Genomic DNA, 24,889 nt, shown 5'->3' with positions numbered 1-24,889 from the left:
CTATACGGCACTCTGTGTCCTACGGTTCTGGTGAGCAAACCACATCTCCATTTTTCAGTTGGTGTTGGGATCCAGTGAGCACTTTATCACCACTGCATTGGACAGTCATGTCACCTATACACTGAGGATTATTGTTTTTTTGTTTAATTTAAATACATTTGGACTATATTTGGACTTAACAGGATTGGTTACACCAATTTGTTTATTCCCCTTTCACGTGTATATTTCCTTCTTGGATCTACACTTATTAAATATTCCTGACTGATGCCCATTGTCAGGAATATTTCATTATTATGCGTTTGATGCCCACAGTCAGGAATATTTAATGGTATAAATACACCTAAGAAGGTGTACAGAGCCGCGCTCATCTAAAGTGCACTAAGTGTAGTATAATAATTTATATAGTGAACCGTTAACGGGTAATTAATAAATATAGTGAGAATAAAATTGCTAATAACAATTAATAAATATATCTAAAGTGCATTAAAAATGGTGAATATAAAGTGCAACAACAGTGAATAAATAAATCACATATAAAGTCCCATGCACAGTGAATATATATAAAGTGCAACAGCAATGAGTGAAGAAATTGCATATAAAGTCCCATGCACCAATAAAATACAGTGCAGTCTCTAAAGGATTCTTCCACACATAACCAGATCTTCAATCCCTTCACCACATGCACACCCAATGTGTGAAAAGGCTTACCAGAAATCACAGACCCCTTAGTTATAGGGGGTCAGTGTAGGCAGAGTAATAATCATCAGAAACCAATATTCCAGAGTAGATTTAAGCCCTTCTGGAGGATCCACCTTACAATACTACTGTGCTGCTATACTTCAGAATCCTTAGCCAGCCCCACGTGACCAGCTAAAGGATGAGCAAACTTTGCTCATCCTTTAGCTGGTCACCTTTTTGCTTGCTGGAACTCTGACCAAGTGGTGAGTTAAAAACCAGAGTTTTGAATAGGAATCTTCAGACCTGAACGTGGGGCTGGCTAAGGAGGGCTCAAATCTACTCTGGAATATTGGTTTCTGATGATTATTACTCTGCCTACACTGACCCCCTATAACTAAGGGGTCGGTGATTTCTGGTAAGCCTTTTCACACATTGGGTGTCCATGTGGTGAAGGGATTGAAGATCTGGTTATGTGTGGAAGAATCCTTTAGAGACTGCACTGGATCTTATTGGTGCATGGGACTTTATATGCGATTTCTTCACTTATTGCTGTTGCACTTTATATATATTCACTGTGCATGGTACTTTATATGTGATTTATTTATTCACTGTTGTTGCACTTTATATTCACCATTTTTAATGCACTTTATATATACTGTATTTATTTATTGTTATTAGCGATTTTATTCTCACTATATTTATTAATTACCCGTTAACGGTTCACTATATAAATTATTATACTACACTTAGTGCACTTTAGATGAGCGCGGCTCTGTACACCTTCTTAGGTGTATTTATACCACTCCTACGTTATCTACGATTCAGCTGCAGCTCCTTTATATGATTCACACCTATATGTTGCACTTTATGATTAATTGAATCAATTAATTTTGTATAGAATTTACACGACACACAATACATTTAATTTGTTGCCATTTGCGCAGATACTGCTGGCGACTAATGCCAACATATATATTTCTCAAGGAATATTTAATGTTTATTTGTTTGATGCCCATTGTCAGGAATATTTCATGTTTATGCGTTTGATGCCCATTGCCAAGAAACAATAGGCATCAAACCCATAATTATGGAATATTTCTGACCGTGGGCGTCAAACGCATAAACATGAAATATTCCTGACTGATGCCAATTGTCAGGAATATTTCATGATTATGTATTTGATGCCCATTGTCAAAAAACTATGGGCATCAAACCCATTAACATGAAATATTCCTGACCGTGGGCATCAAACGCATAATTATAAAATATACCTGACCGTGAGCATCAAATACATAATTATGGAATATTCTGAATCCTGACAATGGGCATCAAACGCATAAACATGAAATATTCCTGACGGATGCCCATTGTCATGAATATTTCATGTCCAAAATAAATGAATTGCTGTTGCAAGAGACCTTCTCCAGCAAACACAAATAATGAAATGTACCAACCCACCTGACTCTTAGACTCACTTCAGCCTCAGTTTCAGTATCTCGCTACACGGGCCCATTCCTGGCCTCCTAATAAGGTTATAAGGTTCTCCAGCCCCCCCCTGAGTTTTGCTTACTCTTTTAGAAACTTCCAGAAATCTTCCAGCCCCCCTGGACCCGCTAGCCACCCCAGCTCCTCTCATGGTCTCCCAGGTCCATGTTGCTGTCCTGACTTATCCAGTTCTTTAGGCCAGAAGTCCTCCACACAAGGCATGCAGTCTCTGACAGGAAAAAGAAGATCTCCTGATGGAGCTCTGTCTCTGAACGGCAGCAACTGCCCTGAGCTGTGCTCAGATCTGGCTTATAATGAGCCTGCACACCTGTACACTCACACAGGCTGCAGGCATCTAGCAAAGCCAAGAGACAGACCTGAAGGTTCTGTCTCAACCAAGACACTTTGGAATCGTCAAGCTCCAGGTCCTGATCTGGAACTACCAAATACAGCAAAAACATAGCAAACAGTTTTCTTTGTTCACAAAACACCTGCTGGAGCTTCTCTAACTGAATCTTTGAGAGTCCTGTGTCCTTTCCATATCCATTTCCTAATCTCACATAGTGGCAGGGCCTCACACTGTCACAAATGTGTGCAAGGATATAGTGTATTCCTGTCAGTATGAAATCATAATGTGCAATGGAAAGGGTACCAAGTCAGTGAAAGAAGTTTAAAAAGCACATTTATTAATCACACACTTACATGGTAATAGGCACAAGTTGATGTGGTGACAGGCAGGTCATCCTCATGAATGAAGTGTCCAGATGATGGTGTGGGCTGGAGGAAAACACAAACCTATCAGCGCAGGCACTGCTGCGTGCAAGGGACCAATTGCAGCAGCAGGGAGATGTAATAACATGCACTGTATGGCTGCTGCCGTGCCTCACACAGAAGAATCGGCAGCTAGAGGCTGGTAACCGGAAGTGGTGTCACCCCCCCGACACCGGATCCTCCACGGAAGCCAGCGTGGGACAAAAAGGCAGCAGTATTGGAGAGGGCGGGCCACAACGTTGTTTCCAAGGCCAACATTCCTCAGGCTGGCCCGCCTCTCCAAAGAGAGGGAAATATATAGCTCTGCTGCCAATAAAATGAAGGGGAGGACAATTAGGAAATTAATAATAATGAATAAAAAAGATTTTAATAAAATTAATTAAAAGGCCAGAAAGAGGCACAAAAAGTAAAATGTGAAAATAGATACAAACAAATTAAAACATAAAATTAAAATTAGATCTAAATCTGATTATAGAAGGACAAACCCTCCAGTCCACCCATGTAGTTGCCAAAAGCAACACAAAAGTGATGCACAAAGTATATGGCATAAAATACATAACTAGATACAAGAAATAAACAAACTGAAATAAACAAAAATAATAATAATAAATGTAAATGGTGAAATTAAAATGAAAAGAAAAATAAAATTAATATAAATGCATAAACCACATATGATACAACTATAATGATCAGAATAAGGGGGGTCAGCTACGGACAAGAAAATCACAAGATCGTGTTGATCTCTATTTCCTCATTCAAACCCCTGGGGGCCAAGGAATTGAGAGTGAAGATCCAAAAGATCCTTCTCTGTGGCAAAGTCTCTGAAACCGTTAAGCCACGGAGTCACATGGGGGGATGGTCTCACTCTCAACCACCCAAACCCGCAGCCCCCCAGTAGACTGGTTGTGATGGGAAAGGAAATGCCTAGGGATACTATGTTCTACAGATCCCTTTTCAATGAGTCTCCTATGGTCTCCAAAACTTGCCCACACTGTGCATATAGTACGACCCACGTATAGGAGGCCACAGGGACAAGTAAGGCAGTGCACCACAAACTCTGTGGAGCAGCTGTAGAAATGTTTGAGGGTGTACTTCTTCCCTGACGAATCCAAGAAGTGTTTCTGTCTGTGCATTAGAATCAGAATGTGGACTTGGCAAAAAAGTATCTGAATGAAGATATTTTCTCATGGCTCTATGTTTATTTCTCAGGTTAAACATTTAAATATAGTGATGCCACTTCCAGTATTAGCCAAAAGTAACCTGCATTCTAGACAATGTTCTTAAAATTGGTGATGAGGTCTGTCATGTCCACAGGGCCGGCGCCACCTATAGGAAAGGCAAGCGCCGGCCTAGAGTGCATACCAGTTGGGGACGGCGCCAGTGCCAAAACTAATCCCATCCCATTCCTGATGCCACTCATCCCATCCCCTCATCGCTGCCCCTCATCCCATCCCATCCCTACTGCCACTCATCCCATCTCATCCTATCCCTGCTGCCACTCATCCCATCCCATCCCTGCTGTCACTCATCCTATCCCCCCACCACCGCTGCCACTCACCCTATCCCTCCACCACTGCTCTGCCACTCATCCCTTCCCATCCCCCACCACCTCTGCCACCCATCCCATCACCGCTGATCCCATTCCTGCCTCCCCCATCACTTCTGCCAATCATCACATCCCATCCCCCCACCACTGACCCCGTTACCCCCTCACCATCACTGCTGCCAATAATACCAACCCCCCACCATGGCTGCCACTTATCCCATTCCATCCCATCACCACCACTGCTGCCACTCATCCCATCCCCCCACCACCGCTGCCACTCATCCCTTCCCATCCCCTCACCACCACTGCCACCCATTCCATCCCACCACTGCTGATACCATTCCCGTTTCCCCCACCACTGCTGCCACTCATCACATCCCATCCCGCCACCACTGATCCCATTCCCCCCTCCCCCAACACTGCTGCCAATAATGCCACCCCCCCCTGCCACTCATCCCATCTCATCCCATCACCACCACTGCCGCCATTTATCCCACCCCCCTACCACAGCTGCTACTGATCCCATCCCACCACTGCTGCCTCCCATCCCTTCCTACCACCACCGCTGGCACTAAGCCGGTGGGGGGCAGCAAACTAAGGTTTTGCCTAGAGTGTCAAAAATCCTTGCATCAGCACTGCATTTTCATTGTAAAAGACAACAGATTTTCAACAAATTGGTATTGATAAAGATTCAAAGTTAGCCAACTGATCCCAAAAATACTTGGTCTAGCTGGATGCTTTATCGGAGATTTTTGTATTGTGGGTGGGTAATAGATGTGGTGGGTTGGGTTACCGATCTTCAGGAAATCTGTCTTGATCTTTGTGTAGACCCTTTGTAACGCCTTCTTAATAAGAACGTTTGATTCAATTGGACCAGTAATCATTTCTGTTGGTTGGAGTGTTAAGAATCCTCCTTGGGGGCATGGCCTGCAACAGCATGTAAGCAGACGCATATCACAGAGCTCCCACTGTGTATTATCACATGATCCTTCCCTCACTGTTTATCCTGCTCCTTGCCAACCACAACCTCTGCCCCCTGCTTCATAGCAGTTCCCAGACAGATCCGCTGCTTCCCCATGTGCTGATGATGACCCGCAGGGGTGAAAAAGATGCCGCAATTGCGTCGGCCTTGGAGGCCCAAGATGGCGTCCGTTCACCTCAGCCACATCGCCTTCACGAGGCACAGACACACAATGCACACAAGCCATCCACAAAACAGCAGCTCAGGGACATCCTGTACTACACAAAAAATCTGCCCAGCGCTGGCAGCTCTGCTCCGAATGGCACCCAATCTTGCATACCTGAATCAGAACTCACAGATCATGAGGAGTCAACAATAGAGCTGATGGCATTGAAAACCACCTTCACCATAAAAAATGTCTGCATAGTTGGGTTGTGTGAAAAGGTTGAGGGTCTTGACCACGCTGAATTTATAGAGCAATGGTTGCAAGAAAAATTTATCAAAGAAACCTTTTCACCACTTTTTGCAGTGGGGCGGGGACACCGCACACCACCTTGCCCCCTCTCACCTGGCAATCCACCATGTTCTATGCTTGTTAGACTGCTAAACTACAAAGATAGGGAGATTATCCGGTGTCTCACTAGAGAGAAAGGCATGATACAACATAATGGGACTAAGATTTCCATTTTTCCTGACTTCTCCGCAGAGGTCCAATTTAAAAAGGGCTAAGTATGCAAATGTAAAGAAGTGTCTACAGCGGCTCCAGCTCAATTATGCCATGGTATTTCCTGCCAGGCCCCAACTTTAATTATCCTGATATAGACTGGGCAGAAGGAACCGCACATTCATCCAAGGCTCGGCAGTTCCTAAATGTTTTGCAGGACAATTTCATGGATCAGATGGTGAATGCACCGACAAGAAACAATGCGGTACTTGACCTACTGATTACCAACATTACAGACCTGCTCGTGGATATAGAAATACGGGGCAACTTAGGAAACAGTGACTGTTCTGCCCATATTGGTCATATTAAAGTGCTGTTACAGATTATACTGCAATTTTGTTGATGTTGCTGCCATCTAGTGGTCAGAGTTAGTTATTATAGTTATTATTTGCCAGAACACAGAGGAAGAGGCTGTAACCTTTAACCTGGAAATGTATTTGCTAGAGCTTGACAGGAAAAGGTATTCCCCTCAGAGGGAAGGGCAGTAACTTTTAACCCGGAACTGTATTTCCTCCATTTCACAACTGACTCCCTGATACTGCAGACTGCAGCAGAAGAGCTCCTATCTATTCAGGACTAATGATGGAATTGTCTGTAAGTACATTCACCGATGGAGTGAGGCTGCTGTATAATGTTTAATGTACTGACACATATGTTTTGTTTATGCTTATGTTGTAGTTTTACAACATTATTCAGAAAAAAGAATACATACAGATCTGATGTCTCACGTTTCTTCACTTCTGAATTATTGTTAAGCTGTCTGACTAGTGTTATACAACAGTTCAATAACGCGAAGCATAACAGTAAAAAGACAACCACGTCCGATCTGGAATAAACTGAGACGCCATTACTGCAGCATGAGTCTAAGATCAGGAACAAAGTACAAGGCTGATGTCACGACACCGCTGACACAGCAAGGCAGGGAGAACATTCCCGGCGCCCAGCAAGACGATGCACAATCGCATGCATCCAGATCTTCACGGGCTAGCAAGATGTCCTCAGCAAGTTCCTCAGCGGCTAGAGCTCGTGCCAAGGCAGAAGCTGCCCGTGTCCAGCTACAGTACGCAGTAAAAGAAGCAAAGATGATGCAGGAGTTAGCAGCAAAGAAAGCTGTCACAGCACAAGAAGAAGCCAAGATGATGCAGGAGTTAGCAGCAAAGAAAGCTGTCACAGCACAAGAAGAAGCCAAGATGATGCAGGAGTTAGCAGCAAAGAAAGCTGTCATGGCACAAGAAGATGCGGAATTAGAATCAAAATTGCTCATCCTGCAGCGACAAGCTGCAGTTGCAGTTGCTCAAGCAGAGGCCGATGCCTACATAGGAACAAGTCGATTAGGAAGTGAAAAATCATATAAAGGGGCAGAGGTTCCAGAAAAACCTCTATTCTCTGCAGATCGTACAAGTGAGTACATCCAGAACCTTACTGATGCACACACAAAGGAACATTCTCTTAAACCTGAAGCAAAGGAAGTCAGGCCGAGATCAACAGACCCCCTGAGCAGGCCCAATCAACCACATGAGGTCAGCGGCTGCCAGCAAATCAAGAATGAAGCACCAGAAACCCCTAAGAACAAAAAACAAGTGTTCCCATCGCCTCAACCTATAGATTACATGCGCGAACAACAATGTGCAGTGGACGTCACCAAATATTTCATCCGCAAAGAAATGGTTAGCTCAGTCTTTCTCCAATTTGATGACTGTCCTGAAAACTATTGGGCATGGAAATCTTCCTTTCTGAATGCCACTGAAGGCCTGAACTTATCACCAGCAGAAATGCTTAATTTAATGGCTAAAATGGCTTGGTACCGAGTCAGTAGAGCATGCGAAGAGGATGAGAAGAGCAAACCTGTTCAATCCTGAAGCAGGACTCAACATGACCTGGAAAAGGCTAGAAGAAACGTATGGAGCCCCAGGGGTAATAGAAGGAGCACTGTTGAGAAAACTTGAAGTCTTTCCCAAGGTGGGCTACAGAGACGACGTGCGGCTACAAGAACTAAGTGATCTTCTACTAGAGATAGAATATGCCAAAGAGGATGGCTACTTGTCAGGACTTTCATATCTAGATACAGCTAGAGGCACTAATCCCATAGTAGAGAAACTGCCCTCAAATCTGCAAGACAAGTGGATGTCTGTGGGAGGTAAATTCAAAGAAGATTATGGAGTTTCGCCTTCACCACCATTGGCAATCAATCACACAGACCTGAGAGACCTCACAGACCTCACGGTAGGACCTCTATATCCACACACCCTTCATATCCCAATTCTCATTAAAATCGGAAGAAACCCAATACCCATGACTAGTTGCGCATGCTGAGTCACTTGATAATTATACATTACTGTATACTGTGATTTACCTTGATATTATATACATATCTTGTGCAAATAATATTACTCTCTTTGCATATCTGCATACCTTTAGTCATGACTATAGGAGTGGTGAACAAATCCAATTGGATACTACATTCATAGTTTCCACTATATCTATATACAGATTATTCCTTAAGGTGAAAGTGGCATGGTAAGGATATTGCTGAGTACAGCAATATACCTTTCCTGGTCCAGAAGGTCCTGCATTTTTTATCATACTTTACTGAATTGTCAGCGTTTTGATACTTTTGTTTACTTTTGTTTATATGTTTGAGATCACCTAATAAATATATTTATGCACCGTTAATTATAGTGAGCCTAGTTTTTGCAACCGTCCTGAGAGGATCTATATCCTCTCTACCCCATTTCCTCCCTTTTTTCAGTGTATTCTTGGTTGCCTGTGGTTCCTGGTTTAATTACCATCCCAGTCTAAATATTTTATTAAAGGAAATTCTTTCCTATATACCTAAAGATCCTCCTATTTCCCCGGGTTTTTTATATTTTTTTTATATTCTATAGGACACACCATAGAAAACCCTGATAGACATTGCCCAATACACAAAAAACCACATCCACTAAAGAAATGCAAAGGCTTTAGAAGCAAACCCATTGCAGAGCAGATGTCCTTCCTTAAACAAAACGGCATCTGTTTCAAGTGCTGCGGATCTACCTGTCACATTGCCAAAGACTGCAAAATACCAGTAGAATGTACAGAATGTGGCAGTGAGAGACATATTGCAGCTTTACACCCTGCTCCTGCTCCACTAGAGACTGTAGAACTCAGGAAAGATCAGGGCAGGGAGCAACAAGAGACCCCACTCTCCTCAGTAATGTCTAATTGCACTGAAGTATGTGGACAAGGCAAGGGTGCACGATCATGTTCAAAAATCTGTTTAGTGACTGTGTATCCCACTGGCAAGAGAGAAAAAGCAGTGAAAATGTATGCAGTGCTAGATGAACAGAGCAACAGATCCCTTGCAAAGTCGGATTTCTTTGATATCTTTAACCTTAAGGCAAGTGCGGTTCCATACACTCTAAGGACATGTGCGGGGACAATTGAAACCACAGGGAGAAGAGCTACTGACTTTACCATTGAATCCTTCAATAAGAAAGTTCAGTTCCCGCTTCCTACCCTAATAGAGTGTGGCATGATACCGGACGACAAAACTGAGATTCCCTCTCCAGAAGTAGCCCATCATCACAATCACTTCCGCTCAATTGCTCACCTTATCCCAGCTGTTGAGCCAGATGTTTCTATCCTTCTACTTCTTGGGAGAGACATCCTTCAGGTACACAAGGTGCGCCAGCAAATCAATGGACCTTATAATGCCCCCTATGCACAGAGACTGGACCTGGGGTGGGTCATTGTAGGAGAAGTTTGCCTGGGGACAGTGCACCAGCCTGATAAAATTAGCACTCTGAAGACGTCCGTGTTAACAAATGGACGTACATCTCTTCTCAGTCCCTGTCACAACAGCTTTGTTGTCAAGGAAAGCTTTGGCGTGTCAACACAACACTGTGAATCTTTTACACTATATGGTAAAGAAGAAGTAAATTCCAACATTGAAACAGACAGTCTAGGGATTACAGTGTTCCAGAAAACTAAAGATGATGACAAACAGGCCCTCTCTATAGAGGATCAGACCTTCTTGCAGATTATGGATAGAGAGGCTTACCAAGATGACAATCACAGTTGGGTGGCCCCTCTCCCCTTTCGCACACCCAGACGTGTTTTGCCTAGTAACAGGGAACAAGCCATGAAGCGTTTGTATTCACTCAGCAAAACACTGCAGAGAAAGCCAGAGGTGAAAAAAGATTTCATTGAATTTATTAAAGGGATGCTAGACAACGATCTAGCTGAAGTTGCAGAACCACTTGAGACAGACAGGGAACACTGGTATCTACCAATGTTTGGTGTCTACCATCCACACAAACCTAACCAAATCAGAATAGTTTTTGATTCCAGCGCAGAGTATAAAGGAGTCTCTTTAAATGACGTACTGTTGAGTGGCCCTGACCTAAACAATACTTTGCTAGGTGTCCTCATGCGCTTCAGAAAAGAGCCTGTTGCTTTCACAGCAGATGTGCGACAAATGTTTTATTGTTTTCTTGTCAGAGAAGACCACAGAGACTTTCTACGTTTTCTCTGGTATAAAGACAATGATATAGACAAAGAAATTGTCAAGTACAGAATGAAAGTGCACGTATTTGGCAATAGCCCATCTCCTTCTGTCGCTATATACTGCATGCAAAAAGCTGCCCAGAAAGATGCAGAGCACTATGGACAAGAAGCCAAACACTTTGTATTGAGACATTTCTATGTAGATGATGGACTCGCTTCTGCTAGCACACCTGAAGATGCAATTTCCATCCTCAGTAAAGCAAAGCAAATGCTGGCAGAATCAAACCCGTGTCTTCATAAAATTGCTTCCAACAGCCAAAAAGTAATGGAAGCCTTCCCTGTAGCAGACAGAGCTAAGGACCTTAAATATCTTTGCCTGGGTACAGACACTCTTCCCCTGCAGAAAAGCCTAGGCCTAAGTTGCGATCTAGAATCAGAGAAAAAGCCTCTATGATCCCCTAGGGTTTGTATCGCCTGTGACAATAAGAGGTAAGGTCCTAGTTCGGGAACTGTCATCTGGGAAAAGTGAATTGGATGCATTGCTTCCCCAGGAGAGACTAAGTGAGTGGGTTCAATGGACAGAATCCTTGCAAACGTTAGAGCACCTAAAGATAGACAGATGCTATGTGCCCGTATCTCTATCATCAGCTTGCAGGAAGGAACTGTGTATCTTTTCAGACGCATCCACCACAGCTATAGGTGCAGTAGCTTACTTGAAAGTAATTGATGCAGAAAATGTGTGTCATGTTGGATTTGTCATGGGAAAGTCCAAATTAAGCCCTAAACCAGCCCACACTATTCCTCATTTAGAGTTGTGTGCTGCTGTACTTGCAGTCGATATGTCTGAGCTAATCACAGATGAAATGGACACTGACTTTGATGCTTTGAAATTCTTCACTGATAGCAAGACTGTGCTAGGGTACATTTGCAACACCACTAGGAGGTTCTATCTGTACTTGAGGAGATTCTTCTCAATTTGTGGCCCAGCTAAACTGCTCCGTTCTGACAGAGGAACAAACTTTGTGGGAGCCTGCAAAGAACTTAACATTTGTGACAGTGAATCACAATTGCAAGACTTTCTCCAAGACAGAGGATGTACATGGGTCTTTAATCCTCCACACTCCTCACACATGGGTGGTGCCAGGCGAATCTTGGACGCTATGTTGCTACAAACCAAACCTGCTAACTTGACCCATGAGACTTTAAGCACCTTTATGGCAGAAGTGACAGCTATTATGAATGCCAGGCCTATAGTTCCTGTGTCCTCGGACCCAGATATACCTATGGTCCTTACCCCAGCAATGTTGTTGACTCAAAAGGTGAACTCTTTGTCTGCTCCATCTGGAACCATAAGTACAACTCAAGTCCATGCAAAACAATTGAAGCAAGTACAATGCTTGGCAGACACCTTTTGGAAAAGATGGAAGAGAGACTATCTGTCAAACCTGCAACGCCGTAGGAAATGGACTGAGGATCGCCCAAATGTAAAAGTGGGTGGTGATGTTCTGTTGAAGGACAGCCAAGAGAGCAGAAACGAGTGGCCCATAGGACTTATTGTCAATGTTCTACCAAGCAGGGATGGCAAGGTTAGAAAGGTAGAGGTCAAGATTGTAAAAAATGAGACTGCCAGAATTTATCTCAGACCTATAACTGACATTATAGTTTTGATTTCAGACTAACTAGGATTCCATTTACCTGTTTATGTTTTTTCTGCATAGCAGTAATTGTTTGAGTAGTGACATAATAAATTATGCCAGACAGGGAGTGTTCTGCCCATATTGGTCATATTAAAGTGCTGTTACAGATTATACTGCAATGTTGTTGATGTTGCTGCCATCTAGTGGTCAGAGTTAGTTATTATAGTTATTATTTGCCAGAACACAGAGGAAGAGGCTGTAACCTTTAACCTGGAAATGTATTTCCTCCATTTCACAACTGACTCCCTGATACTGCAGACTGCAGCAGAAGAGCTCCTATCTATTCAGGACTAATGATGGAATTGTCTGTAAGTACATTCACTGATGGAGTGAGGCTGCTGTATAATGTTTAATGTACTGACACATATGTTTTGTTTATGCTTATGTTGTAGTTTTACAAAGTTATTCAGAAAAAAGAATACATACAGATCTGATGTCTCACGTTTCTTCACTTCTGAATTATTGTTAAGCTGTCTGACTAGTGTTATACAACAGTTCAATAACGCGAAGCAGAACAGTGACCATAGGTCAATTAGTTTCAGTATTAATCATAATAATAGGAAACACAAGGTTAATATAAGAACACTGAATTTCAAAAGAGCCAATTTCCCAAAACTGCGCTCATTGCTAGAAAATACCAAATGGGATAGAACCCTGGGAACAAAGCACACAAAGGAAAAATGGGAGTGCTTCAAGAGCATACTCAACAAAGGGATTGGCCAGTGCATTCCAAAAGGGAATGAATTTAAAAGAGCAAAAGTAAACCCTGGGTGGCTAAACTCCAACATAAAAATGCATAATAATACTAAAGAAAAGGCCTTTAAAAAATGCAAGGCTGAGGGGTCATTGGCAGCATTCAAGCATTACAAAGAGTGCAATAAAAAATGTAAAGGTGAAATCAAGGCAGCTAAAATAGAAAGAAATTCTTTAAGTATATAAATAGTAAGAAAGCGAGGCCATGACACATTGGCCCCATAAAAGATGACGAAGGGAAGCTGGCCACAGAGGACAGAGAGAAGGCGAAAGTGTTAAATAATTTCTTCTCTTCAGTCTTCACAAAAGAATCGGGGGGCTACACTAACCCAGCTTGTAATGATAAATTAAAAAATACACCTCAGGAAGTACCCCCATGGTTAACAGAAGATAGACTTAGAACTAAACTAGAGAAACTTAACATAAATAAATCACCGGGACCGGATGGCTTGCACCTGAGGGTATTTAAGGAACTCAGCCAGGTGATAGCCAGACCATTATTCTTGATCTTTAAGGATAGTCTACTATCTAGTATTATTAGTAGTAATCAGCATGGATTCATGAAAAATCGTTCTTGCTAGACCAATCGATTAACCTTTTACGATGAAGTGAGTTGCCATCTAGACAAAGGAAGGCCTGTAGATGTGTTGTATCTGGACTTTGCAAAGGCATTTGACACAGTCCCCCACAAACGCTTACTGTAAAAACTAAGGTACGTAGGTATGGACCATAGGGTGAGTACCTGGATAGAAAACTGGCTCCAGGGGAGAGTCCAGAGGGTGGTGATAAATGGGGAGTACTCAGATTGGGCAGGTATGGAAAGTGGGGTCCCCCTAGGTTCTGTCCTGGGGCCAATCATGTTTAATTTATTCATAAACGACCTAGAGGAGGGGATATCCAGCACAATCTCGGTATTTGCGGATGATACTAAACTAAGCATGCCAATATCTTCTCTATGCAGGATTTGGAAACCTTACAAGCGGACCTAAACAAAATAATGGGGTGGGCAACTACATGGCAGATGAGGTTTAATGTTGAAAAATGTAAAGTAATGCACTTGGGCGTCAGAAACACAAAAGCAAGCTACTCACTAGTAGGGATGATTGAACTTTGGAAAAGTTTGGTTCGAGCAGAACATCCAAACTTCCCGAAAGTTTGGGTCCGGATTCCAGAACCCCTTTGAAATCAATGGGACCCGAACTTCGGTAATCAAAAAACACCATTTTGAAGTCCTAAAACCCAATAAATGCCCCCTAAAAAGTGCCTAGGGTTCTGGGTCATGCCCCAGGGACTATTAATCACACAAAAAAAGTTCTTAAAAATTGTCGTTTTTGATAGAGAGACACTTATTGAAAAAATTATTGAAAAAATAAAATGAAATTTCTTTGGATTTAGTGTCTGGGGGGTCTAAAAAGTGTACCTGTGAAGTTTCAGCTCTGTAGCATGTCCAGAACCAGAAAAAAAAAAGATTGTTTGCAGTAGAGTAGGGATGGGGCTCCGCTCCTTTCACACCTGGGCGTTTTTGTTTCAGGCGTTTATTGGGCTTTTTTGTGGACGTCTTTGGAGGCAGGCATGACATCTGAACTTCTGTATAGGGGTATATATATACACACACACATATATGTATATATACACATACACACATATAGGTGTGAAAGTAGCAGAACCCTATGCCTGCGCTAATAAAATTATTTGCAGGGATGTGGCTCCGCTCCTATCACACCTATATGTGTGTATGTGTATATATACATATATGTGTGTGTGTGTGTGTATATATACCCTATACAGAAGTTCAGATGTTATGCCTGCCTCCAAAGACGCCCAAAAAATGCCCAATAAACGCCTGCAACAACACACCTGGGCGTTTTTGTTGCAGGCGTTTATTGTGCATTTTTTGGGCGTCTTTGGATGCAGGCATGCCATCTGATCTTCTGTATAGGGGTATATATACACACACACACATATATGTATATATACACATACACACATACAGGTGTGATAGGAGCGGAACCCTATCCCTGCAAATAATTTCATTAGCGCAGGCATAGGGTTCTGCTACTTTCACACCTATATGTGTGTATGTGTATATATATATATGTGTGTGTGTGTGTGTGTGTGCATATATACCCCTATACAGAAGTTCAGATGTTATGCTTGCCTCCAAAGACGCCCAAAAAATGCACAATAAACGCCTGCAACAAAAACGCCCAGGTGTTTTTCGCTACTAGAGTTCCGCTACTTTCACACCTATATGTGTGTATGTGTATATATACATATATGTGTGTGTATATATATATACCCCTACACAGAAGTTCAGATGTCATGCCTGCCTCCAAAGACGTCCACAAAAAAGCCCAACAAACGCCTGCAACAAAAACGGCCAGGTGTGAAAGTAGTGGAGCCCTATCCCTGCTCTACTGCAATTCTAAGACAAATGATCTTTTTTCTATGGCGGTCACCCTGACATGGAAGAGTTTGGTCACCCTGCCATAGCAGTCAGAGTCAGTTCACCCTACACTACACTATAGTCACCCTGACACTTAACACTTTCCCTACAGAAACTAGATTATTAAATCTAACTATAGTGGAAAATAGTACCCTAACTACACTAGATATCCCTTTCCTCACACTAATAATTGCTAAATGACACTTTTGAAGCAGGAGTAACAGAACTGCTTCCACTCTCTTCCACAGCCCCTGTATTACAGTGCTAGAGATTTGGCGGGGCTATGTTATATACTGGGGGGCATATTCACTACTGATTGGCCTCTGGACCCCCTAGTCACTCCAATCACATTCCTAGCATCCTCCTGCCCCCTCAATTGGCTTTTACTGATGTTTCTGGTCCAATCAAGGGCTTTTAAAGCCCAGTTCCTGTCCCATTGCATTTTGGTCGGTTCTGGTTGCCGAATTCCGAACTTTTTCCGCAAAAAGTTTGGAATTCGTCCAAATTTCGAACAGTCAATGTTCGGGTCGAACCGATGATCGACCCGAACCGTTCGATCATCCTTACTCTCTAGGCGGGGAACCTCTGGATGGAAAAGGACCTGGGGGTACTAGTGGACAACAGGCTTGACAGTGGAATGCAATGCCAAGCCGCTGCAAGCAAAGCCAACAAAATACTGGCATGTATAAAAAAGGGGATTCACTCCAGAAATAAAGAGATTATTCTCCCACTCTACAAGACTCTAGTCTGGCCACATCTGGAGTATTCCGTCCAGTTCTGGGCACCCGTCCTCAGAAAGGATGTGCTGGAACTGGAGAGAGTCCAGAGAAGAGCAACAAAAATAATTAGGGGAATGGAGGACATCAGCTATCAGGAAAGACTACAAGCATTGAACTTATTCTCTCTGGAGAAGAGACACTTGAGGGGGATATGATATCAACATATAAATACTGTACTGGTGAGGACCCTAGCATAAGGAACAAACTTTTCAGAGAAAGGGAATACAATAAGACACGTGGCAACTCACTAAAACTAGAGGAAAAACGGTTTCACCTTAAAATACGTAGGGGGTTCTTTACTGTCAGAGCAGTAAGGATGTGGAATTCTCTTCCACAAGCAGTGGTATCAGCAGGGAGCATCGATAGTTTCAAAAGACTGTTAGATGGGCACCTTAAAGACCACAACATACAGGGGTATACAATGTACCATTAACAGCAAACACATCATAGTTTGAACTGGATGGACTGATGTCTTTTTTCAACCTCACAAACTATGTAACTAATTACAGGTGGATGTCAAACCCATTTCTTTGAAACTGCTCCAGACATGGCTGCTTGGCTGGATCTACATGTATAAGATTTTCGACGCTGGCATCCAGATGATGGTCAAGGCTGATCCCTTGCTGTCATGTACCTGGGTGTCCTTGAACCGGAGGCTTCCCTGTTCCATAGCTTGCAGCCTTATGTGTTGTGCCACAAAGAAGCTCTGGAGTTTGTGCAGTGATTTTCCAGCCTGATGCTTTACTTTTGGACTCACTAGCTCCACCAGCTGCAAACAATGTACACTTTTACCAGCTGTGATCAATGTACAATTTACTCAGCTTTCAAAAGCAGCACTTGCTGTTCCTCAATGCCCGTTTGTTTGGAATATCTTCCTGTTCCTGGGTGTGCTGCTTGCTCTTTGATAGACTTTCGTGTATGAACTTTTGCCTGTATTCTTGCCCCTCTTCAGCCTGCCGAATCTGTACTTCACCGCCAGCTTGTGTATGACTTCTGCCTGTCCGACCATTCTAATTCTTTGGATTACGTTTGGATACCGCTTTGTCCGATCTGTTGCCGGCCTGATCCCTGACTACGTTTTCGCCTGAATCCTCAGCACTCAAACTCCACTTCGGACTTTACCTACAGGTACCTAACATAACAAATGGGCCATAATGTCAGTGAACCCTGCTGAGATTGTTAAGGCGCTTAACAGCATATTTCTTCTCTGGACGCTAAGCTAGATGAACTTTGTGCTATGCTAAAATCCTGTTTGCCTGGCTCCTCTGTATCTGTCCAGACTCCTGCTCAAATCCAACCCACCTCTTCTGTGCCCTCAAACTTCCCTTACCTGAAAAGTTTGGTGGTGACACCAAGGACTGCAGAGGTTTTTTTAAACGTTTGTTGTTTGCACTTCCGCAACAACCCTGGGGCTTTCAGTACTTCTTCTGCCAAAGTGACATTTGTAATTTCATTGTTAAAAGGGAAAGCCCTGGCATGGGTCTCTCCTTACCTGGAACGCAATGATCCTGTGCTGCAAGATGCTGATAGATTTCTGGCTTCTCTTCAGACTGTATTTGACAAGTTGGATAGAGCTTCTGCAGCCGAGTGCCCACTTTTGGACATACAACAAGGTAACAGGACTGTGACACAGTATGCTATTGAGTTCTGTACTCTGGCGGCTGAGACCAAATGGGACTCAGGGGCATTACATGCAGCTTTCCGTAAAGGTCTTACAGATTGCATTAAGGAGGAATTGGTCTATAAGGACTCCCCAGAAGATCTTGAAAAATTCATAGAGTTGGGTGTTTGTCTGGATCTCCGGTATCATGAAAGGTGCCAGGAGAGACTCAGAACTCGTAAGCTTCCAAGGCTGGTATATCGCTTGGCCCCTAACTTCCAAGCACCACCTCAGCCTGAACCTGAAATTTCGGTTGAATGCAAGTCTCCTGTGGAACCCATGGAAGTCAGCCATCTCCACCTCTCAGAATCGGAGAGACAGAGGAGGCGTGCATTGGGCTTATGCTTATACTGTGGACTTAAAGGACATTTGCTATCTGGTTGTCCAGCCCGTCCAGTAAAAGGCAGGGTCTAACCAGTGTCGGAGGAGCTGGGTTAGACCTTACAAGTACTTCCTCCAAAACCAAGATTACTGTACCCGCAACTTTCCACTTAGCCTCTAAACTTGTCTCCTGTGAGGCTTTTGTAGATTTGGGAGCCGCTGGTATATTCTTGGATTACAATTTTGCTAAAGAAAATAACATCCCATTTGTTTCAAAGTCTAGAGCCCTGAGTATTACCACCCTGAATGGACAGCCGTTGGGAGATGGCCTTGTCAAGTTTGAGACCACCACTATTACCCTTCAGGGGGATAAAGAGGAAATCATTCTGTCTCTTATTGATTCCCCACTTCTGCCTGTTATCCTTGGCTACCCTTGGTTACAACAACACAACCCTTCCTTTGATTGGGTAAAGGGAGAATTAACCTCTTGGGGGTCTTCCTGTTATTTGAACTGTTTATCTCGACCCACAAGACTTTCTGGTTGTCTGTTGGCTTCCGCGCCCATCCCTCCTACCTTGCCTCATGAATACCATGAATTTGCAGATGTGTTTTGCAAGAAAAAGGCGAAGGTTTTACCTCCACATCGTTCTTTTAACTGTGCAATTAATCTGATACCTGGAGCACCACTTCCCAAAGGAAGGACCTATCCCCTGTCTCTGCCTGAACAAAAGTCAATGGAGGAATATGTAAAGGACAACTTGGAAAGAGGTTTTATTTGACCCTCTTCTTCTCCAGTAGGGCAGGTTTCTTCTTTGTCGAAAAGAAGGATGGGGGTCTCCGACCATGCATAGACTATCGAGGGTTAAATCAGATCACTGTAAAGGACTCCTACCCGTTGCCTCTTATTCTAGAGTTATTTGATATGCTTAAGGGAGCCATTCTCTTCACCAAACTTGACCTCAGAGGGGCTTATAATCTGGTTTGAATTAGAGAAGGAGACGAGTGGAAGACAGCTTTCAACACCCGTAATGGACACTATGAGTATCTCTCTGGACTCTGTAACGCTCCTGCTGTCTTCCAACATTTTATGAATGACATTTTTCATGACTTCAGTAACCGTTTTGTGATAATCTATCTGGATGATATCTTAATTTTTTCCAAGACTCACCTTGAGCACCGCTCACATGTAAGGCAAGTATTATAGCGGCTGAAAGAAAACCACCTTTATGCAAAGATTGAGAAATGCAGTTTCCATCAAACCAGATATCTTTTCTTGGATACATCATAAATAGTGTCGGTTTCCAAATGAACCCACAGAAACTCTCTACTGTCTTGCAATGGCCCCAACCGACCACTTTGAAGGGACTCCAAAGCTTTCTGGGGTTTGCAAATTACTACAGGCGTTTCATCAAGGGTTTTGCCTCCATAGCTGCCCCCCTTACTGCTATGACTAGGAAAGGAACCAATTGCAAACTGTGGCCCTCTGAAGCAGAATCATCTTTCCAGCTTCTAAAAGGTATGTTCAGCAAGGCTCCAATTCTTCAGCATCCAAACCCTGATTGTTGAGGTGGATGCCTCTGAGGTAGGAGCGGGTGCCGTGCTGTCCCAGAGACAACCTAAGACCAGTAAGATTCATCCAGTGGCATTTTTTTCTAAAAAGTTTTCTCCAGCGGACATGAATTATGATGTTGGGAATCGAGAACTACTTGCTACAAAACTTGCATTAACCGAATGGCGACATCTTCTGGAAGGGGCTCTAAAGCCGTTTTCTATCCTGAATGACCATAAAAACCTGCTGTATCTTCAGACTGCTAAACGTTTGAATTCACTTCACGCTCGATGGGCTCTGTTCTTTTCCCATTTTAATTTTGTCCTATGTCCCTGGTCATAAGAACAGGAAGGCTGATGCTCTTTCCAGACAGTTTGTTACTTCTGAAGAAGATCAACCTACCAACCAATATATTATTCCACCTCACAAGATTGTCGCACAGATCTCTGCAGCTCTTTCCCAACAGTTACAGGAAACCCAGAATCGTGTTCCTCAAGGGCTGAAGGTACCACCAGGTCGCCTGTTTGTAGCCCCCAGCCTCAGGAGAGCTGTACTCCTCTGGGAACATGATGGAGTGTTATCTGGTCATCCAGGTATCAAAATCACTCTTAAGACCTTGCAGCATCATGTTTGGTGGCCTCATATGAAAAGAGATGTTACAGACTATGTGGCTGCCTGTCCAACCTGTGCTGCTAATAAAGTACCTCGCACATTGCCTGCTGGGCTATTACAACCGCTTCCTGCACCTCGCCAGCCTTGGACCCATTTAACTATGGACTTCATTACAGAATTACCCATATCTGATGGCATGACTGCTATATGGGTTATAGTGGATCGCTTTTCAAAGATGTCTCATTTTGTACCACTCTCTGGATTACCTACAGCGGAAGCTCTGTCTACCCTCTTCCTTTCTCATGTTGTGAAACATCATGGTTTACCTACCAATATTGTCTCAGACCACGGATCTCAGTTAATTTCCCAATTCTGGAGAGCGTTTTGTAAGAAACTGGGAGTAACGCTCTCACTCTCTACCTCACATCACCCGCAAACATATGGTCAAACCGAACGCATGAACCAGGCATTACATCAACTCGCTACACTCCATTTGATCTAAATATTTGCCCTTGGCTGAATTTGCCATTAACTCTCGTGGCACAGTGCCCTGCATACCACGCCATTCTACGCAGCATTGGGCTATCACCCTCAGACCTTTCCACTACTTCAGTCTTCATCTGGTGTACCTGCAGATCAACGGATGAAGAATATCTTGCTACACTAGAAAAAGATTCACTTATTGCTATGGAAGTCAGCAGGCAGATATGAGCGTTTCTCCACCAGATGACGACGCCATATACCTCCATATGCGGTGGGGGACAGAGTTTGGCTGTCTTCCAAATACATAACACTGAAGCAACCCTCTACCAAATTGGGCCCTCGATTCATTGGTCCTTTTAGGGTAATTGCTAGAGTCGGACCAGTCTCCTATCGGTTGAAATTGCCCTCCTCACTCCGGATACACCCTGTGTTCCATGTTTCTCTCCTTAAAAGGGCAATCTTCAATCGTTACTCCAGAACTCAAAAACTACCTCCTCCTGTTCTTGTTGATGGACAACATGAGTTTGAAGTCTCTAGGATTCTGGATTCTAGAAGGCAGGGTCGTGGCCTACAATATCTGGTTCATTGGAAAGGATGCCCCATCACAGACCGTTCCTGGGTTCCAGCTAAAGACTTGCATGCCCCTGCTCTCATCCGAGACTTTCATGCCTCTTTTCCTGCTAAGCCTCGCTAGGCCCCCAGAGGGGTCCATTGGAGAGAGGGTCCTGTCATGTACCTGGGTGTCCTTGAACCGGGGGCTTCCTTGTTCCATAGCTTGCAGCCTTATCTGTTGTGCCACAAAGAAGCTCTGGAGTTTGTGCAGTGATTTTCCAGCCTGATGCTTTACTTTTGGACTCACTAGCTCCACCTGCTTCCAGCTGAAAACAATGTACAATTTAACCAGCTGTGATCAATGTACAATTTACTCAGCTTTCAAAAAGCAGCACTTCCTGTTCCTCAATGCCCTTTTGTTTGGAATATCTTCCTGTTCCTGGGTGTGCTGCTTGCTCTTTGATAGACTTTCGTGTATGAACTTTTGCCTGTATTCTTGACCCCTCTTCAGCCTGCCGAATCTGTACTTCACCGCCAGCTTGTGTATGACTTCTGCCTGCCTGACCATTCTTTGGATTACGTTTGGATACCGATTTGCCCGATCTGTTGCCGGCCTTATCCCTGACTATGCTTTCGCCTGAATCCTCAGCACTCAAACTCCACTTCAGACTTTACCTAACGGGTACCTAACACTTGCAGTGACATTTCCTCAAGACGGTAAGGCTCAACCATGACAACCTTAGAGCAACTTGTCTACACAAGAGGGACAATATCCCTTTACCATACTCAGCTAAAAGAATGCTACTAACTTTTTCTCTACCCCAGTGCCTTGAGCATTGTTTTCATACACATCAATGTTTCATCTGCAATGCTTCATCTGCACTGCTTCAACTGTTATAAGCCACTGTTTTAGTGGCAACTGTTCTCTGTGCCCAGTTGGCACATGGCATCTTCCCCATCTACCGACCCCTCGGGCAAAGTGAGAATCAAGTTCATTCCAACTTCACTGGACATGACTAAGTTCCTAATATTACAACACTCATTCGTATCAGCTTTGCCTAATGTGCAGTTGTGCATCCAGTTATCTATTGGTTCACTTTTAATGTTTCAATCCAATGCATCTTGCTTCATGACAATCTTTTCAAGTCTTCTCTTACCAGTCTTCACTCCCTACTGGCTGCTATATCCTAATGACTGACACAATCCAATGGCCACCATGACAACCACACTACTGGTTACTAGGTATGAGCTTTGAGTTCGAGTCAAACGTACGTTTGACTCGAACATTGGATGTTCGCTAGTTCGTCGAATGACGAACAAATGGGCTTCTTTTCAGGAAGTTCGAGGTTTCTGCATTATCATGGACTCTGACCTCTGAATTCCAACAAATAAATCACCGGCTGGGGGAATTGAACTCATAGCTCTCTCATTGCAAGCCTGGTATTCTACCACCTACACCACCGTTAAGCCTGCTTAAGCTGAACACACTCTCCCTAACTTTTATCTCATCCACTGTGTGTAGGGTGAGATAGGAGTTAGTTAGTTAGTTAGGCAGCAAAAGTGTGTTCAACCTAAGTGTACTTGACGGTGGTGTAGCTGGTAAAATACCAGGCCTGCAATTGTGATGGTTGTGGTTTGAAATCCCTTGGCCATGGGTGATTTAAAAGTATAATTTTATAATTAATAATACATTGCTAGCAGGGAGAGAGGTTTTTGGCATTTACAGTTTGTTGAGACCATATAGTGCAGTGTATACCACGAAGTTATATATATATATATATATATATATATATATATATATATATATATATATATATATATATATATATATATATATATATATATTGTGACGGGAAGTCAGGTAAATCTGTGGATGTAGTCACAGACAGGAGATACATTTCCACTTGTTTTAGAAAATTCACCAATTACTATAGGGTGTCGGCTGCAGAGATAGCCAGGACGGCTGAGTTTTAGCACAAAACTAAAAAAAATGGAAGTTGAGAAAAATGGCGTCCTGGAACAATTAAAAGAGGAGGAGGAAGCCAAGAAAAACCTATCAGAGCAAGTCGCAACACTGCAAGCTCAGATAGCGGATATGAAAAAACGCATGGAAGAAAGCGTTGGTTCATTAGAGAATGTTGAAGATGTGAAAAAGAAGTTTGATCAGATGCTTGGTGAGGAGAAGACTGTGTCTGCAAAATATGCAGAAGAACGCGACCGTGTAGAAGCGGAGGCGCGCGATAAAGAGAGCAAAGCCCTGTTCTTGGCTCGCTCCTTGGAGGAAGCTCTAGAGTGTAAGGTTGAACTAGAAAGAATTAACAAACAGCTGTGTACAGAGATGGAAGATTTGGTCAGCTCCAAGGATGATGTTGGGAAAAGCGTTCAGGAGCTAGAAAAGTCTAAGCGAGACTTAGAACAGCAAGTAGAAGAAATGAAGATTCATTCGGAAGAACTTGAAGAGGATCTGTCCCAAAGAGGGGCTAGTGTGCCTGATGCAGTTTATAAAAGGATCAGTGTTTTGGGGTCTGTCCTGAGTGAGCATCAGAAATTTGATGACATGTTGTTTGAATCACCCCTATGGAATAAACAGTTCCTTCAAAAACTTCAAGCACTGGAAAATGTATCGTTGGAACTTCAGCAAACAGAGGAGCTGTGCAAGAAATGTGATGATTTCTCAGTTCAGGCTGAAAACTTAGTGGAGAAAACTAAAGCAAGTGATATAAAACTTGGAGAAAAAAGCAAACGCCACCTAGTGGAGAAAACTAAGGCTGTTGGTGAAAACGTGAAGAAAATGAATAAGTGCCTTTCAGGGAATATTTCCAAAATGGAAATGGCGAAAAACAGGTGGCAGAAGTTTGATCGTGATCTTGAGATACATTCCATGTGGAGTTCAGATAAAGAAAAGGAACTAAGTGACCTTGAGCGGTCAAATAGTTCAGCAGATATGCAAATCAAGGAAATACGAAAGGAGCTACAAGGGAAAAGTAGTGCAATAGCAGAAAGTGCATTGAAGAAACCTGTAATAGACTGTGTTGTTGCTTTTGACCAATATGTTGGTGGAAGGAAAGTTGATGATGTCGCTGGAAAAATGAACAGGGGTCACTTGGAAGAAATGTGTGACAGCCTGTTGTCGCAAATAGAAGGTCTTCTGCACAGCATCTTAGGGCAAGCCTAACGGACTTGAAGAGGGGGCCACCCCTACAAGCATTTCAACAAAGGTTAGCAGTTGTTAATGAACCAGGGAGGGAAATAAATTCATATCAGCATGAAAGACAGTGGCTGAATGAAAAAGCAAAGCAGATTGCTCAGAAGGATGTATCTCTGGCAGCTGAAGCAGACAGAGAGTCGAATGGACTGAACATTACTTGGGAAGATACTAGGAGG

The sequence above is a fragment of the Pelophylax lessonae genome, assembly GCF_965119305.1.
Source record: "Pelophylax lessonae genome assembly, chromosome: 1".
Lineage (NCBI taxonomy): Eukaryota > Metazoa > Chordata > Amphibia > Anura > Ranidae > Pelophylax > Pelophylax lessonae.
This window is presented reverse-complemented; position numbering follows the sequence as displayed.